The 14,778-nt window shown below is 51.1% G+C and overlaps 1 long non-coding RNA gene across 2 annotated transcripts in view; it reads left to right on the top strand.

The window, feature by feature from the left end:
• Positions 1–13,793, top strand: part of LOC144730842 (uncharacterized) — a 30,451-nt gene extending 16,658 nt beyond the window's left edge. For both annotated transcript variants that reach the window (XR_013587865.1, XR_013587864.1), the window contains 3 exons: positions 6,572–6,647; positions 8,851–8,972; positions 9,646–13,793. This is a non-coding gene — a long non-coding RNA (uncharacterized LOC144730842). The remainder of the gene's footprint in view (positions 1–6,571; positions 6,648–8,850; positions 8,973–9,645) is intronic.
• The last annotated feature ends 985 nt before the right edge of the window (positions 13,794–14,778 follow it).

Below are 14,778 nucleotides of genomic sequence, written 5' to 3'. Positions count from 1 at the left end.
CGTAACATAACACAACAACAACAACAACAAGAATAACTATGTACAGATTGACAATGAACCCGAAAAGTCAACAATAACACGATACGAGCAAATTCGAAACGAACGCGCCCCACGTCCCTGCGACTACACGCAGTGACGAGGCGCTCCAACTGCCCCGACTCCTCACGAGGCAGGTCATGCAAAGTAGCACGACCTGGCGCGAGTCCGTCTGGCTGGTCCATCGTATGGGGCGGGACACTGACGACCGTCCGGCGGTTCCGGCTGCTCCAGACGGCGCGGAACGGGCCTGAAAGGGCCGGCCCCGCCGCGGAGATCCGGCCGCCGGTGATCGGCAGCTGTCAGTTCCGAGACACCTGGGAGCAGATCAGGCGAAGATACGTGTGGATCAGGCAGAGACATTTCCCCCTCTGGGTCGCCGGTCACGTCACACGCCCGGCCATCACGACACAAGGGGAGGCCATATGGAGGCGAGAACGGTTTCAGTCGGGAGGGGTGAACGTACCACCGGCGCTTTCCCCACTTTATCTGAACGCACTGGGGCCGTGCAACGCGCACGACCTCCACGGGTCCCCTCCACGGTCTCAACAATTTAGGCGACGTAGCCAAGGGTGCCTGAGGGCAATGCAGCCAGGCCCTGTCACCTGGTTTCCATTCGTGCATGGACACCTTCCGTGCCCGCAACCGTTCATTAGCAATTTGGCGAGCCCGCGAATTAAGCTGCGCGGCCTCCCTTGCCTCTGTCAGCTTGTGAATATTAAACTTAATATGTTCTGCCAAATTAGAATTAGTTCGTGGAGCGGACAGGCCAAGTTGCGTTTCTATTGGCGGGTCAGCTTCCCGACCGTACATCAAATAGAATGGGGAAAACCCCGTAGCTGCATGGGGGGCCATTCTATACGCGGCAAGGACTCCCGGGACCTGCAGGTCCCAATCTACATGTGCCTCGCACACCTGCTGGCACAGCATGGAAGTCAAGGTTTTGTGGAGTCTCTCCACCATCCCGTCAGTCTGCGGGTGGTACGGGGAGGTACGCACCTTCTTGGTCCCCAACAGATCGCACACCTCTTGCAACAATTTACTCGAAAAATTTTTACCTTGGTCGGTCAGCAGGCGTTCGGGAGCCCCCTTGTCCAGGACATAGCCCTGGACGAAGGCATCCGTCACAGCCGCTGCCGACTGGTTAGCGAGAGGCCACGCCATAGGCCATCGGGTAAAGTATTCGACCCCCACTAACAAATATTTATTCCCTCTCGGCGTGACTGGGAAGGGCCCCAAAATATCGAGTGCAACGAGCTCGTTGGTACGCGAGACCTGAATAGATTGCAGCGGTGGATTAGCTGCCACGGCCGGTGGTTTACGCCTGGCGCACTCAACGCACCCCTTCAGAATATGCACCACATCACTTCCCATTCCCGGCCAGTAATAGTCACGCTGAAGCAGGGCAAGCGTCTTATTAACTCCCAAGTGCAAGAGGCGTTCGTGTGCCGCCAAGACAACCCTCCCCCTCACAGCGGAAGGCACCACGAGTGCGTTCCGCCGGGACAAACTGTCCCATTTCAATAACACGCCCCGCTCAAGTACATAGGAGCCGGTACGCTCCTGGTCCCCCTCGGGACCCCCAACCTTGCGGCGCAACGCTAGCAGCGAGCTGTCCGCCATCTGGAGGCGGCCCCATTCGCTGAGCGACAGCGAGAGCAGCGAGTCCCGACCCTGAGAGGCAGTGGAATCATCCCCGATCGGTGCGCCCGCTGTCGCAGCCAGTGCCCCCATCTCCCCCGCAAGCGTCGGTTTACAGCGCGCCGATCCCGACAAACACGCGCATTCATCACAAGGCAACAACCGCGACAAGCAATCGGCATTCGTGTGTCGCAACCCCTTACGGTACGTAGTCGTAAACTGATAGTCCTGGAAGACTTCCAACCAACGCGACAACTGGCCCGAGGGCTGGGCGACCCTCAATGAATACTGTAGCGCCGCGTGGTCCGTTCGGACTGTAAAGTGACGACCATAAAGATATGGCCTAAACTGCTGCACAAAAAAAACAATGGCAAGCAGCTCGCGACGGGTGACACAGTAGCGCTGCTCCGCCGGAGACAACACCCTACTACCGTAGGCGACAACTCTTTCGACACCCCCAACGACTTGGGATAGCACCCCCCCAATGCCCGTGTTGCTAGCATCCGTGTCCAGCAAAAAGGGACTGGCAAAATCGGGATAACACAAGGGTGGGGCACCCACCAAGGCGTCCCGGAGGGAGCGAAACGCGGCCTCCTCCTCCGGTCCCCATTTGAACTTCACTCCCTTCGCCGTTAGAGCGTGCAAGGGTTTTGCAATAGTGGCGAAGTGCTCAACGAACCGCCGATAATAAGAAGCAAACCCGATGAAACTACGCACGTCAGAAACGGACGTAGGTGTCGGCCACGAACCGACACAATCCGTCTTCGCGGGATCGGTGGAGATCCCCGAAGAATCGACAATGTGACCCAAGTATCTAACGGACCTACGAAGGAGGTGACATTTGGCCGGTTTAAATTTCAACTTAGCCGATCGCATTCGCAAGAACACCCCTCTCAATCGCCGGAGGTGTTCCTCAAACGTTTTACTGAAAACAATGACATCGTCCATATAAATCAAGCATGTATCCCACTGCAAGCCCGACAAAACCAGCTCCATAAGTCGCTGAAACGTCGCTGGAGAGGAGTGAAGTCCCATGGGTAACCGGTTAAACTGGAACAGCCCCCCTGGAGTCCGAAATGCTGTCTTAGGTTTCGACTCTTCGTCGAGCGGCAACTGCCAAAACCCCGATAACAAATCAAGAGTCGAAAAATATCGCGCACCAGACAATGCATCGAGGGACTCATCCATCCTGGGGAGCGGATACGCGTCAGCCACAGAGATCTTATTCAGGCGACGGAAATCAACGCAGAATCGCAGGGACCCGTCCTGCTTCTTAACCAGCACAATAGGCGCTCCCCACGGGCTAGAGGAGGGCGAAATAATATCGGCTTCTAGCATATCGTTAACAGCCGACTGAACATGTTCCTTCTCCACGGGACTCAGTCGGAAGGGATTTAGCCTGACCGGCGCCGCATCGCCCGTTTCAATGTGATGGTGCAACAAATCCGTGCACCCAATGTCATACTTATGTTTACTGAATACATCAGAGAATTCAATGAGCAACTCGCGCAGCGCACCCACCTGCGCCGCCGACAAATCGTCCGAGGCGGCACATAACGAATGGACCCACTCAAGGTCTTCCCTTGGCTCAACGTTCCGCGCGGGGCTCGAGCCCACCTGCGCAACCAACCCATCATCCCCAGGGACCTGCGCCGCGTGAGCCAGCACGGTGCCCTGCGGAATGATAGCTGGTCGCGACCCCGCGTTCAAAACCATCACAAACGGATCCCTGTCAGCCCGCACCAAAGTGTGAGCCACCGATAAATCAAGACCCCCGACAGCCTTGTTAGAAGGACCCAAAAGCATACTCTGTCCCGAAGCCTCCCTCACCCATGGTTTCCGCAACCGGAGGGGAATCAACATCTGTGAACCCGGGGGCACTTGCACTGTCTGCGTCGCCACCGCTTGTATCGTAGCGCACGCCGTCCGAATGTCAGTAGGGCCCGTCAAAAATGAAATCCGGCGACCCGATGGCAGTTCAATGCATCGTTGATCGATAAGAATTTTAATGGGCATTTTAGCCAAAAAGTCAGTGCCCAAAAGACACGGAACTGCCAACGAAGACGAAACGAAAACGGGTCCCGACAATTTGATATCTCCAATGCAAATGGACGCCCTAACCTGACCGATAATGCCCAACGATCCCCCGTTAGCGGCGTAAAATGGCACATCCACTGGAAGCAGCGGACGACATTGGACCGGAAGAATATTATAAATGAGGTCCGATATAATAGTTGCCGATGCCCCCGTGTCCACTAACACCCTAATCTCAACCCCATCAATAGATCCCGTAACAACGGACGAACCCGCCGAAGCAGCCACAATTCTATGCCCCAATTCCGCCCATTCAATGTCTCCCTGGTCCCGGCCGAACCCCCCTCGCCGAACCGAATCCCCGAACCTTAACCGGCCCTCCTCCGCCGCAACGCGGCGTCCCATGTGTGCCGAATAAACAGGCCGAGCGTGTGAGGTGCCGCGACTTGCCGGGGATTGTAGAGATGACTTGGGCTCTCGGTCGTCGTCCAGCCGAGCTCCCATGGCGCGCTGCCGCGGAGCGCGGCACCCGGACGCCACGTGGCCCCGGAGGCCGCAGTTATAGCACGTGACGAGGGTCGGAGTAGATCTTGGTTGCTCCGACTTTCGGCCCGATCGCAGAGGCGACCGGGCCCCCGGCCTCCAGTCCCCTGGTCGTCCCGTGGCGAACGCCTCCTCTCGTGGGCTGACGACTTGGGGTTCGGCGACCACCAAACCCGGGGCTGCGACGACAGCAGCGTTGCAACCAACGCCTTGCTTCCGTTGTAGGGCCTCGTGCGCTTGAATACTCGTGGCGACTCCCAAAGAAGAAATATCAATCTCGTCAGCTGTGTTGATAGGGACCCCCAGGTCCTGCGCCAACTTGAGCAGCTGCTCCAAAACCATCGCGTCTTGGCCCTCCTCGTCCATCCGAGGGAACGCAGCATCAGCAAGAGCCAGCAACGCCGTGCGATAGGCCAGCGCGGTCTCTGTGGCCGTTTTCCGTCTTGCGTAGAACTGATGGCGGCACGTAGAGGGAGGCCCGTAGACCCTGGCCAACAACCCCAGCGCATCCTTCAGCGTGGAGCGGTCCGACTTCCGTGCAGCCCTGAAGGCCGCGAGCGCATCGTCGTCCAGCATGGCGGGCAATGCCCGCAGCGCCGTAGCATCGGACCACGCTGACATCTCTTGATGGGCCAAAAACCTTCGCTGAAATTGGCCCCAGTCTCCGCCTTCCGCCTTGAAGGCTGACAACGTGGGCAGGCGCTGCTGAAAAATGAAGTCATCCGCCTCGTGGTTCCTCTCCGCCTGTCCGTCGGTGTCTAAGATGGCGGCTCCAGCAGCAGACGTAAGATGGCGGACCCCCTCGCGCGCTGATGACGTCGATGCGCGCGCTTGGGAACCCACCACCACGTGGCGCTCGCCGTTCCCGCCAAAAGTAGGCCCAGGCGCAATGGCGGGAATCCCCCATTCGTTTTGGCGGGAATCTGCGGGGCGACCTTGTAAAATGTCCCCCACCGTCCCCGCTCCTCCCGACGAGCTGATCTCCGCCAAGATGGACGCGGCGGCGAGCAGCAGCTCCGCCAGTCGGGAGTGCGCCTCACGAAGCCCGGCGTCTGTCCCCGGTCGCTCGGCCGGCGCCGTCGACGGACCCTGCAGCGTGGGCAAGTCCTCTTCCTCACCCCCCGCCACCAGCGGCCCCGAGTCGTCCAGGTCTTCCTCGCGGTCAATCCCGTGGGTCCTACGGGTCTTCCTCGTCTCCATACTTGGAAGCCCGTTTCACTTCTGACGCCAGATGAAGTATTGGAAAATGACGGCAGGAAACTCCTTGACGGGAACACACTTCTTTTATTAAATCTTGACTCGTAACAATACAACGCGTGGCCTCTCTTCTCACAATGCGCTTCTCTTGACTCTGGATTCTGTGCTGCCGGCTCTCTGTGCCTCGTGTAGACTCCGCGCCTCGGCTACACTCCTCTCTCGCCTCGTGTAGACTCTGCGCCTCTGCTACACTCTCCACTCGCCTCGTGTAGACTTTGCATCTCCCTCTGGCTACACCGTATGCATACTCGGCTCGTGTAGACCTTTCTCTCTCGCTGGCTACACCGTATGCATACTCGGCTCGTGTAGACCTTTCTCTCTCGCTGGCTACACACTATACATTACTCAGCTCGTGTAGACCTTTCTCTCTCGCTGGCTACACACTATACATTACTCAGCTCGTGTAGACCTTTCTCTCTCGCTGGCTACACACTATACATTACTCAGCTCGTGTAGACCTTTCTCTCTCGCTGGCTACACACTATACATTACTCAGCTCGTGTAGACCTTCTCTCTCTCGCTGGCTACACACTATACCTTACTCTCTCTGCCTCTCCATTACTCTCCTCTCCGGGCTCTATCTCTGCACCTTCGTCTTCATTCTTAGATGGTTCCACTTCTGCCCCCTGCTCCTCTGTGCATCACCTTATATACCCCTTCTTCCCGGGAGACGGAGCGGATGCGGACCTCAACGTCGGCACCGCTCCTCAGTTACCCAATCCCCACGCGCTATCCCTACGATCCGGTTCCGCTCAGCGCGTGTTTCCACTCCCCGACCAATCACACCGCGCTGCTACCCGATCACTCCCTCTGGGCGCGTCACCGGCACACAGCCAATCAGCAGCACTACCCCCACCCGCGCACTGACGCCTGCTCCTCCCCGTCAGCGCGCGTCACCACACACACCCCCGTACATACGCGCTGGCACACGACATATACACCCAGCGCGTATCACCACTACACCTGTATCAAAATCGGCATCAATTAATAAATTATTTAGCTACTTTAAAGCAATGTACATTTTGTATGGACACCTTATTATTTATATATATTTGTGTAGGTCAAAAACTGTGGAATCGGCTCGCACACAAAGCAGGTGCTGCGTATCTCAGGCGCCATTGACGTACTTCTCGACCGTGAGTTAAACGAAGTTGTTAATAAAACCGTTGTTTTTAAAGAACTTTTTTAAAGGAGTTTATTCATAATCTACACGAAAAATGTGATGGTTATACATGAAGTAATGTTGACTCTATACGGTAATTTTTTAACATTGCCATTAAAGTGGCTGCCATGTGTGCCTTTGCCTTTCTGCAGTTCTCCCCAATGTCTTTTTTAATTTTTATTTTGTTTACTTTACAGTACACTTGCACACTACAAATCACACTCACAAGTCACACGCAACATACATGTACAATGCACACACAGTACAGGAGATGCTTGAATATCACAGGTTTATTGTTCGCGGTTTTGACCTATTGCAGGCAACCTCTTTGTATACCAATTTTTATATCACGAAGGTTAGTTTTGGCCTTTCACGCGGATACAGTACCAAGAAGTACTGTATCAAGAAGTACTGTATCATTGGCTCATACCGTGGGCGAGGCAGGCGAGGGACGCGAGGCAGTCAGTGGCACCTCAACCTTTGCCGTGCAAGCATCTTGCGGACAAAGACAGACTCCCCATATAGCCTATTAAAACCATTTCCCGTTCCGACGACGTACGTGGACTTTTTAAGTTTTTCTTTTGATTCCGTACGTTTACGTCATCAGAACATAATTTATTACAAACAGAATCAAATCGATTCTGAATGGAATCGCGAGTAAATGGCCATGCCAGAGGGTGTGTGATACAGTTTGGCGCTGGCTATCATAGAGTACAGTCAAGTCGCTATGGTTCTCTGTGGTGAGTACAGTACAATGTTTTTAAAAACAGCAGCGCTACGCCTCTCTAAATTAAATTAACGCTAACCGCTTGCACGTTCCGAGATTCAGCAGTGAACAAGACCTTCTTTGATACTTGCAGACTTCTCAGAACGGGAAGGGGTTAATATTGCCTTCATTAACTCCTTGATTGTATTGTATGAGTGAGTATTGTATGTAGTATCTGTGAGTTTTGTGGGTGTGTATGTACTATCTGTCGTAGTTTATCTGGCTACATTAACTCGTTGCGAGTGAGTACAGAAACCCCTTGGCTTTCATGGGTTTATCGTTCACGGTTTCGACCTGTCGCGGGCAAGCATTCTGTTTTTTCAATTTGGTTATCACAAGTGGTAAGTTTTGTCCTTTCGATGATATACACGGAAGTATCACTCGAAGCTTCTCAAGTGATGGTGTTGTGTTGCTGAAACCGTGATGCGGGGCGGGCGAGGGATGCGAGGCAGTCAGTTGCGCCTTTGCCGTGTAAGCATTTCATGGACAAACAAAAAGACACAGATCCCCCGTATAGCCTTAACAGACTGTTTGGACAAATGCTGTTAGCGAGCACTTATGAAGGCCAGCAAAGCACATGAGGGTAGGTGGCAACACCACGCCTGGCCGCTTTTGTCTCCCCAGTGTGTAGTGTTTTATGTGTGGGTGAATATTGTGTGAAAGAGTATTGTGTATGTAGTGTAGTATGTAGTATCTGTAGTAGTTAATTTGGCTACATTAACTGATTGTGATTGAGTATTTTCTGTGTGTAGTGTTGTGTGTATATGTTGACACAGTAGGGGGCACAGCTAAGGCATCTGCCATTCATCTCAGTCAACCAATGGCACCTCGGTCTGTCCCATGACCTCCTGTCAGTGAGCCTTCGATACTTCACGTAGCCTCAAAGTGCACCTGGCCTGGCACAGGCGCTGTCATGATGTTACCATCACTTAGTGGCGAATGGCGGGTATTGGTGTATATGTAGTGTCTGTAGTAGTTAATCGACCACATTAACTCATTGACTGTATTGTGTGTCTGTGTAGAGGTGTGTATAGTGGGGAGCGGTAGTGCAGCAGCTAGCGCGCTGCGCTATGATCCCAAAAACCTGAGTTCGATTCCTGCTCACGGCCAACACAAGTGACGATTATATGAATCAGTCCTGGGCCTTCTCTGAGTCGACTCAGTCTCAAATCAGTACCTAATGCATTATGCCACTGGGTAGACAAATATGTGGTGCTGACCATTCATCCAAGGGGATGAATGGTCAACACCCACACCTTTGTCTAGCACATAAGAAGGCCAGCACATCCTTATGTGCTGGCCTTCTTAGGTGCTCGCTTAAAAGTACTTGCCCCAACAGTCTGCTAAGGCTATGTGAGTTATTTGCAATGTGTATGTGTATATTGTGTGTAATTTGTATTTATATCTGCAGAATAAATCACATGGAGAAGAGAGCCTCGACACAGTCCAGTTCTAAAAGGCACCAATGTGGCCAGTGTTCATACAGCACGGATTGCACTGAACACTTTAAGCGGCACCAGAGAACACGCACAGGTAAGAAGCCCTTCAGGTGCAATGCGTGTGAGAAGGCATTTACAAGGTCAGAAGTGCGAACTAGGCATGACAAGATCCACAAAAAGAGGAAAATGAAATCACCACTTGAAAGTCAGTGGTGCAATCATCCCATCTCTGTACGAGTACCTCGTGCAGTTTGTAAACATCATTGGGAGACAAAAATAGCCGGGCATGGTTTTGGCCACACTACATCTGTGTGCCATGCCAGCATTAATGGGTGCTTTCAACACTTGCACAAACAGTATATTTTGTGTCGGTATACTCGTGTCGGTATACTTTGTGTTCAAGTGTGTAATAAGTACATATATTGTGTGAGTGTACTGTGTGTGTGTAATGTGGGGAGCAATAGTGGAGTGGTTGTTGTGCTGCGCTCTGAACCCGAAAACCCAAGTTCAACTCCTACTCAGGGCCTGCACCAGTGACGATGAACCGAACTGTTCCTGGGCCTCACCTAGGTCTACATATCCTAAAATTATGTGTAAGCATCGCCAATTGGGAGACAAAGGCAGCCGGGCATGATGCTGGCCACCCACCCCCTCGTGCAGGCCTTCATAGGTGCTCGCTAAAAGGACTTGCCCCAACAGTATTTTATGGCTATAAAGGGGATCCTTGTCTTGTTAATGTGTGTGTATAATGTTATGTATATCTGCAGAATCAAGCACATGAAGGAGAGAGCCTCGACACAGCCCGGTGCTAAAAGGCACCAATGTGGCCATTGTTCATACAGCACGGATAGCAATGGACACTTGAAGCAACATCAGAGAACGCACACGGGCGAGAAGCCGTTCAAGTGTATTGTGTGCAGAAAGACATTTTTACAGTTAATACACCTTCAAAATCATCAGAGAACGCACTCAGGAGAGAAGCCCTTCATGTGCACTGTTTGTGGGAAATCATTTGCTCGTTCAGAAACTCTTCATATTCATCAGCGAACACACACGGGTGAGAAGCCCTTCAAGTGCACTGTGTGCGGGAGGGCATTTGCTCATTCAAAAACTCTTAAGAATCATCATAAAACACATACAGGTGAAAAGCCCTTTAAGTGCACCGTCTGTGAGAAGGCATTTTTACAGTCAACACATCTTCAGAAACATAAGAGAACACACACGGTTGAGAAGCCATTCACGTGCACTGTGTGTGGGAAAGCATTTTCATTTTCAGAAGTGCGAACTAGACATGAGAAGAGCCACAGTGAGAGGAAAGTGAAATCCCCATTTGAAAGCCAAGCTCCTGCAATCATTCCATCTTGCATGAAACAAGAAGCAGATAAAAAAAACAGCTTTCCAACGTGGTCAGGAGTGAAAGTGAAATGTGAAGAAGTGAAATGTGAAGAATTGAAGGTGAAATGTGAATATGAAGATTCTACTCCCAGATACGCCCACCAGGTTGATCAACGCAGCGTGAAGCAGGAGGAGAATTCGCACTCTGCGGGAGAGCGAGACTACCCCCAGCAGTTTGTGGATGTGGAGGTGTGGGTGGACTTTTTGGACAAAGGAGAGTAGGAGGGTCCAGCACATGTGAAATGGGGTCTTGGAATATGTGCAACCAAGAGCTTGAGACAAATAATCTCTGGTATTCACCTTATTAACACACTCCTCATTACAAGAGTGCATGTGAGTGTAGGTAAGAACTTTCTGTAAATATCATGTAATAGCAGTGGATTAGTGATGTATTGTCAATCCGCAAGTAATATGGGTGACGGTTAAACATAATTTAGCATTATAATGTGTTGGTTATGTATAAGGTAATGCTTAGTATAGATTAACTATTGGACATTGTTATTCTTTGGTTCTTTTGGTAAAGTCACGTAGATAGAAAAATATGAATACAAAATAAAGTTAATAAGAAATAAGAAACAAAAAAACACTAATGTAGACTGTAGCCTGGTTCTTAATCGGAGTGAGTGTACTGGCAGTCTATAATGTAGATTTATTCTACATGAGCGTACTGGCAGTCTATAATGTAGACTTGTTCTACATAATAGACTGCCAGTACGCTCACTCAGATTAAGAACCAGGCCACAGTCTACATTACATACTGGTTCTTTCAGCAAGTTAAATATAATAAGATATCAATAAAAACAAAAACCACGAAGTTTTGATCACAACACAAGCGGTCATCAGGAAAAGGGGGGTTAGCCTCTAAAGGCAAACTGTTTATAATGGTTTAGAGATGGGCGTAGCCCAAGTGTGTCAGCAGCATGGGCGGGGCAGATAATTTAAATGTAGGAGAAAGCAATGCCAACGCAGTGGGTCTACACCAATCAAAGGGCCGCCAGGCAATCATTGCACCTCTCTGCACATACCCACACTGCTGACGGTGGAGGTTGACAAGAAAACAAATCAAGTCATGTCCCAAAGTGGCTGATGACATCTTTCCAATGATTGCTGAGTTTATAACCATCCTCTCAGTTGAAATTGTCTGGATATATGTATGGCCTCGTGAACAAATCTTTGTTGATAACCAGTAGGCTTGCAAAGTACCATCGTCTTAGAAAAATCAATTTCGTGTGAACCAGCCGCATTAAAATAATTATCAGCCACGGCAGAAGTATTGGTCCTACCGTGTTTCAAATCTGCCTTATGCTCACGAACACGGTCCGAAACATGTCGCTTAGTTTCCCCAATGTAACTGCTACCGCAGATACAGCTTAGTTTGTAGACGCCGGGATATTGCATGTCAGGAAGCTTATCCTTCACAGATGGAATCGGATCACGAATTTTATGTAATGTGTTAAATCGTACCTGGATCTTGTGTTCATGATTTTGGAAATATTTTTGGTTACCTCTGCTATGTATGGCAAGGTGATGGATTTGATTGGATCCTCAGATGGCTCCTTCCTCACGGTTGGGTTGATGGCTTTGCGTATTGTGTTGTCAGAATATACATTCGCCTTGAGCTTGGTGTACATGTTTGAGTTTACTGGTTAGGTGTTCATGGTCGGAGATAGATTGAGCTCTATGGTGTAGCGTTTTGATTAGGGAATTCTTCTGGGATGGATGGTGGTGGGAATCAGGTTTTAGGTAGGCATCAGTATGGGTTACTTTCCAGGAGACAGAATGGTTCATTGAGCCATTTGGTCTCTTTTTGATTTAGGACATCCAAGAAAGGTAGCATGCCATCCTTTTCTACCTCCATGATGAATTTGATGGCTGGGTATATGGAATTGATGTAGTTGAGGGATTGGTTCAGAGCCGGTCGGCCATGTGGCCAGATGACATGTGTCATCCACGTACCTCTTCCAAAAGTATGGGCATAGAGTGGATGCCTGGATGGCGTCCATCTCAAAATTTTCATGAAAATATTGGCTTCAGCCGGAGATAAGGGAGAACCCATTGGGGTGCCTTCAGTTTGTTTGTAGAATGTTCCGTTCCAGGTCAAGTATGTATTGGTGAGGCAGTGTCTCACCAGGGCCGGCACATCAGCATTCAATCCTTGTTGGACCAAATCTTCAAATGATTGCAATGGTTTCTGGCACAGGAACTTTGGTGAACAAAGAAACTACATCAAAACTAACGAGCAAATCTGGGGACAGTGAGATGTCTTTAATTGACGATAACAGGTGAGCTGAGTTAAGTACAGCTGAGGTGGTCTTACCAGTGAATGGTTGTAAGGTATCAGAAATCGGGCTAGTTTGTAGGTGGGTGAGCCAATGGTGGAGACGATGGGACGAAGGGGTGCACCTTTATGGATTTTTGGTAAGCCATATAATCTGAGTGGTTTAGCAGCAGAAGGTTTTAAGGAAACCCGTTTGGTCTGTTAAATCTCTTTTAAAGTAATTAATAAATTAATGTTTACTCAACAACAGCCCGATGCTGAATGTGCTTCAAATACTAGGGTTTCCTTTTTGATTCAAAACTATATTGATCTCCAAGAAAATGACATAATAATGGGTTTCTGTATGTATATTTATTGATTATCTTTCGCACTGTATGTAGTTAACCGTGCTAATCAGAAAAAAAAAAATCCTATCTGATTGCTCCTGAAAATTGTTGAAGCTATATCATTCTACCACTTTTTGACTACTGTGACACTGCTTTATAGATCAGCTACTAATTAAACACTAAATCCAATAGCACGTTATTTTATGCAAGATTACATCTAAATTGGGCCCTGTCCATGCATAACATGATAATGATGAATGAACAGCATTGGCAAATTTTTTGCTATATTTGTATAATGTGTAGTAGGACCGAATTAGGTGCACACACACGCAGCTTGGAGGCAACACTATTTATTAAACGGTAAATAACATAACGCTGTACATGAGGTGGTGACCACCTTCCTCAACTCACTAACACTCTGGAACGCGACACAGACTGGACCAGGCAGGCAAAGGCCTGCCTGGCCCAGGACGACGACTCGGGACTTGACGACCGATGATGTCTTCACTTTGGAGTACAGTACAACAGCCTCGCTCTGCGTTCACACCACGCTTATATCTGGTTTGGCGTGGCTGGCTCCGCCCTGGCGTGGCTGGCTCTCTTCAGGCCACGCCTCCCTTCCCAGGACACGCCTCACTTCCCCCACCTCTGGGAAGGTCCGGATCCCTCCACCACGTGACCCCCCAGGCACCCCCTTGGGGCCCCCAGCCTTCGTACAGGCCGACACAGTAGTGACCATTCTATGTCACTACAAATGCATTAACCCCATTGTCAAACCCAAGAAACCTAAACCTACCAAAAACAAGGATTGGAATTGGTGACAGCCTTTGCCTTGTTGCCCCATTAACCGTTTGCAAATGTGGTTTGTAACTTTCATCCTTGCCCATGTATCTGTAATAAAAGACTTCGTTAGGCACTGCTGGTCACCGTTGGTCTTTTATTTAGTTTCCTCCTCGCACGCCGCTGGTCCTGACTGCGGACCAGCATCTCCTCGCGCGCGCCCCGAATGCGCTCCCTCGTCGGCTCCTCCGCTCTTCCTCGCACCCCGCTGATCCTGACAGCGGACCAGCGTCTCCTCGCGCGCGCCCACGCGCGCTCCTCCAACAGCTCCTCCGCTCCCCCACTCCGCACACCGCTGGCCGACGGCGTGCCGAAGATCCTTCAGCCACGTGGCCGATGGTGCGGATCCTCTCCGGCCACCCAACGTGGCACAGCCTCTTTACTCCCGCAACTGACCCCGATCCCTTCCGGGCTCCCACCTATATCCTCTTTACCACGTGACCCTGACTCCTCCCCTTCCGGATCGTCAGATCCGGCCTTCCCATACTGCCCTGCTGGCTCCACCCCCATTCACCTCGCTTCCAATTGGACCCGAGGTGAACGGTGGCCCCTCCCACACGCCCCCCATACTGGGCTCCGCCCCCCAATACCCCGGGCCGTGTGATTGGGCCAGAGCCCAGCAGCAAACCCCGTTTACGCTCGCATTACATATCCATAGTTAAATTTTAATGTACAATTTTATTGAGGGATGTGGGGGTCGATGCTCCCTTCCTCCTCTCCCCCTTCCTTCTCCCCTCCTTACCGCCGCGCTGACGCTGATCAGGTCATCGGCCCCCCCGCCTCCACGTCCGCTCTGGGGCATAGCTCGAGGCTGGCCCTCCGCCGCCTGGAGTTATCCACACACTCCCCACGGACACTCCCCCAAAATGCTCGGAGGTGACTCCTGGCGCACGCGTACCCATGCACGCTGCTGCCCACGGCTCGCGCTAAAAATAGGCATATGAATATGTGTGGGTGTGGGCGCAGTCACCACCACCAACAACCACCACGAGCAGTACCAGCAGCACCACCAGCACTACCACCACCAGCAGCACCACCAGTACCACCACTACCACCACCAG

Source organism: Lampetra planeri, chromosome 37, assembly GCF_965212315.1.
Source record: "Lampetra planeri chromosome 37, kcLamPlan1.2.h2, whole genome shotgun sequence".
NCBI lineage: Eukaryota > Metazoa > Chordata > Hyperoartia > Petromyzontiformes > Petromyzontidae > Lampetra > Lampetra planeri.
This window is presented reverse-complemented; position numbering and strand designations above follow the sequence as displayed.